We start from the raw sequence: 4,975 nt of genomic DNA, 5'->3' as shown, positions 1-4,975 counted from the left end.
TAAAACTGCAAAACAAACAACAAAAATTAAGGGCTGATTTAAGAAGAGTGGAACTGCACCCAGTGCAGCACCACTTTTATTGGGCCCCTAAGCGACCCCCTAACGCCACCATGTGTGTGCCATATCTAAGATATGGTGCACCATGGTGGTAGTTAGGGAACTGGCATCAGAATATTTGACGCTAGTTCGGAGCTTTGCAGGATTAGCGTAAAAAATGTTGACTCTAATCCTGCAAAGCCCATTATAAACAATGGTGTGCATCATTTTAACGTCTGCTCTGAGCAGGCGTTAAAAGTGCAGACAAAACGCCTCAAAGAAATCTCTTAGATTTCTTTGTGCTATTTATTCAGCCCACCTAACGGGGAATGCCCCCTTTGCATACATTATGCCATGTGCAGGCATAATGTAGCACAAAGTGTTACAAAGTGGCGCAAGGCATACATGTGCCACTTTGTAAATTTGGTGAAGTGGTTTTGGCCTCGTTGAGCCATATTAGCATTAAAAAAAAAAGACACTAATGTGGCGCAAGGTGGTGCTAGGGGCTCTTAAATCTGTGCTACATTTGGGCTCTTTTTTCTCTGGCAGCAATCTTGGGAGACCTATTTGGTATGACGCTCCCTGATTTCCTCATTTACTACAGTAGCCTCAGTAGAAAATGCTTTCAGTTTTCCACTTCGATTCCATCAAGATGGCATTCGGCCACGCTTTTGCCATAGATTCAGAATGTTAGCACTGTAGTTGCACATTAGAACTCTGTAGAGAAGCTGCTGATCACGAAAGTGCATGTTTCAGACTGTCAGAATGCTTTAATGAAATAGAATGAAGATATTTGAGAACTCACTTAAAACGTCCTGATTTTTCTTTCTACAGCACTAACCGTAATTTATATGACAAAATGAACCCCTTCGTTTTGTTCCTTTCTAAATTAAATGTTTATGTTTGATTCAATCAAAATGGCTTCAAGTGTGCCACACTTTTGTTATAAGTAATACTGTTAGCCTTCTAGGTGTTCTTTAGAACGCTCTGAGAGGCTGTAGTAGAAAATACGGGAATCAACTGACAGGCTGCTCGTGTTGGAAGTACATGTTTTACAGAGAATGTCAGATTTCATTCTCATATGGCCGAGAAAGATAGTGTAAATTTACAGAAAATATACTCTCATTTTAGCTTCTGTAGCACCTTTAATAACCTCTGTGAAAAAATCATGAGAAAACTGTTTTCTATCAAGCATGATTCATGAAATCTCAACAAAAGGCTTTTTTCACAGGGTAAAATCACCTTATAACACACCACAATTGGTAAAATTAGTATAGTATCATTGTTAGACCTGGCACGCTTGGCGTTGTCCCCCCTAACTTTTTGCCTCTACTTCCCAGGTTGTTGCTGTGTGCTGGCCTTTGATTTTGCTGTTGTGGTTACTCTGGGCACTTTACCACTGCTGGCCAGTGCTAAGATGCAAGTGTTCCCTATGTGAAATTGTATGTGTAATTGACTTTTTCATAACTGGCATATTTGATTTACTAGTAAGTCCCAAGTAAAAGTGCACTAGAGGGCCCTAGGTCCTGTAAATCAAATGCTACTAGTGGGCCTGCAGTACTGATTGTGCCACCCACCTAAGTAGCCCTGTAAACATGGCTCAGACCTGCCACTTTAGTGTCTGTGTGTGCAGTTTTTAAACTGCCAATTTGAACTTGCAGGCCCAAACCTTCCCTTTTTATACATGTAAGGCACCCTTAATATAGACTCTAGATAGCCCCATGGGCAGGGTGCAGTGCATGCTGAAGGTGGGACATGTACTGATGTGTTTTACATGTGCTAGCAGTGAAATGCTTCCACATTTGGTGTTGCAAGGCTATCTCTCTCATAGGTTAACATGGGGGCAGGCTTTAAATAACCTTAAAGTGCAGTTTCCCTTTGGGAGCAGATAGAGATATGTAGTTTTGGGTCTCTGAACAATTTATAAATACATCGTTTTGTAAAGTTGGTTTTTAAATTGTCTGTTTCAAAATGCCACATCTAGAAAAGGGGCATTTTCTTGCTTTAACCATTCTATGACTTTGCCTGTTTGTGGAGTCCCAGTCTGTGTCAGGTGGACAGTTGGGCTGTTTGTGAATCTCCTCTAGACAGTGGCACAATGGGAGCTGGGGTGTAGCCTGCATATCCTGATGGGCCACCTGGGCTAGAGTGGAGGGAGGAATGGTGACTTACACCTGAAAGGGCTGTGCCTGCCCTCACACAATGCAGTCTCCAAACCCCTGGTGTGTGTCTGGGGCCAGGCCTGGGCATGGCAGGATTTCGTGAACAACGGAGACTTTCCTTTGAAGTTTGCCTACTTCGAATGCAGCAAGGGGTATAAGTAGTGGACCCAAAACCCCAGATTTTTAGATTACGTCTGGAATGAAGACAAACCATTGCCAAGGAGAAGAGCTGAAGAGCTGGAGGAGGAGTACTTCCGCTTTGCCTGTGATTGTGCTTTGCTGGGTTGGCTTGCAGTTGCTGCTTCTGCCTGAAAGAGGACAAAGACTGGACTTTGTGGTATATTCCTGCTTACGAAGAATCTCCAAGGGCTTGGATTGAGCTTGTCTTCTGTTTTGAAGTCTCAGGGCCATGAAAGACGTCCTCTGCCAGCACTTGGACTCTCTGCTGAGACTCCTGCCCTGCCAAGTGGTGCCCATCCAGTCCCTGGGCCCTTGAAAGGTGAAGTTGGCAAAACCAAGACTGAAATCCACGCATGGAACACCGAGCAGGGAAAAGTTTTGACACACTGTCTGCAACGCGGCTGAAAAACAACATACTACTCGCTTCACTGCTAAATCCAATGCCCCACCTGCCTCGCGCCTGGGAGATTGCTGCATCGCAGCTGGAGAAATGATGCCACATCCGATTGTGGCTGCTGATAACGATGCAAACCCCCACGCATCGCAGTTTTCTAACACCACGGACCCGATTTCTCACGCATCGTCGCTAGGCGTCAAAACTCAACATAAGCTTGCACGGAGGTGCCCATCTGGAAAATCAATTCATCGCTTTCTTGCAGGAGAGAAAAATGACGCATCACATACCCGACCGGAGAAGAAACTATGCACATCCTCACTTGCGAGTAAGGCATCGACGCATCTCTGACTTTTCTGACAGACACTGGCCTGTGCTGCTTTATTTTTGACGCAAAACAGGTACTTTGTGTAACAACAAGATTTCCATTGTTTTCTAAGGAATAAAACTCTTATTCTTGCTTGGACAGAGTGCAAACTGACTAACAAGCATCAACAAATTATTTATATTGTAACAAAAATGTGTTATCACCTTTTATACGTTCTCCTTTTTGTGAGCCTCAAAACCTGCCATTCACTACAATGTATTTCAATGGGGTGCTAAAATAGCGATTCCTTAAAATTGCGACCCCGTTTAGAGAATCACAAATTGCGATTCTCTACATAGGAAATCGCAAATAGGGACTTCCTATTTGCGATTTCCAAGGCATATGTATCAAGAATTTCCTAAATGCGAATCATGCATTTAGGAAATGCAATTACCACCAAATCCAATTTGGTGGTTAGCATGTGCATTTTTAAGGGATGCATTATAAATGCATTTTTAAAAATGACATGTAGGTTTGTGCTTCAGAGGTCCGCAAAAAAAGTTTGGGGTGCATCAGAGGGGGCCTTAGGCCTCCAGCACCCTGGGGTTTGAATTACCTAATTTGCTAATTCCCAACTGGAATTCACAAATTGGGAAATGCAAAACCATTCGCACCTATAGGGATGAATGGAGTCGCATTCTCTAATTGCGATTCGGTAATAGCGATTGCGAATTTTAAGAAATCGCTATTACCGAATCGCAAATTTCATACATCCCATTTTGCATTTCTTAAATAGTGATTTCTTAAAATTTGGCATTTAAGAAATGCAGATCGGATCTTTGATACATCTGGCCCTTAGGCCCATATTTACAAGTGGCCTGCTTTTGTGATGCACCGGCGGCACAGGCTGCACACCCATATCTACAAGGCCACGCAAAGCCACTTTGTATAGCTTTACATGGCCTTGTAGACATGGAATAAGGCAATGCAACACAAGTCCCTGAATTGCCTTACTTTGCGTCAAGGAGGAACTTCCATGGCTGTTGACTGGGTGCTCCCATGCAACACCCATGGATTTTTACGCATATCTGGATTTGCAAGGTTTCGTAAACCTGGAAATGTGTCAAAAGTCCTATGCCTCCCCATGGGTGGCGTAAGAGCGACACAATGGGGAGGCCCTTCCTGCACACAAAAAAAATCCCCACAATGCAGGAACCCTTGCACGATGGTGCAAGGGTGCCTGTGTTGACACATGGCAGCAATTTGTGCACCAGTGCAGTGAGAGAGGACAGAAATGTGCTGTATCTTGTAGATATGGCACATTTCCTCCCTTTCCTGGTGGCGCAGGGTGGCATAGCAAGGCACTTGCTGAGCCTCCATGCACTATGGGCCTTTTAAATAAGGCCCTAAATACTTACTTTTAAAACTTTTACTATGCATATGCCGTCACCATTTATGCCAATTTGAATAGTGATGGTGCACCACAATTAACAATATTAAAGATTTAAATTATTTAATGTAGATCCATTTACATCTTCTCTTTATTCGCTTTTTCTCTTAAAACAGCACATATTCATAGCAAAAACAGCCAACATGTTTCGTCCTTAGAAGAGGACTTCTTCAGCGCTGAAATACAATCAATATAGTTCCCTCATAGTGTACATAAATGACAATATATTTACAAATATACATTAAATCAAAACACCATGGGATGAGACAAGGTAACATACAAAAGTTATATATACTTTAAACACTACACAATTTTTTAGACCTCCAATTGTGAGTAAAACCAAGACAAGGGAAAGCTTCAATTGTAAAAAGACAAAACATTTTTTTTAAAACACCTTCAAAAACACTTAATTATAAAAACTATGCACCAAACTAATTATCGGCTAT

Source organism: Pleurodeles waltl, chromosome 4_2 (genome assembly GCF_031143425.1).
Source record: "Pleurodeles waltl isolate 20211129_DDA chromosome 4_2, aPleWal1.hap1.20221129, whole genome shotgun sequence".
Lineage (NCBI taxonomy): Eukaryota > Metazoa > Chordata > Amphibia > Caudata > Salamandridae > Pleurodeles > Pleurodeles waltl.
Note: the sequence above shows the minus strand (reverse complement) of the source record.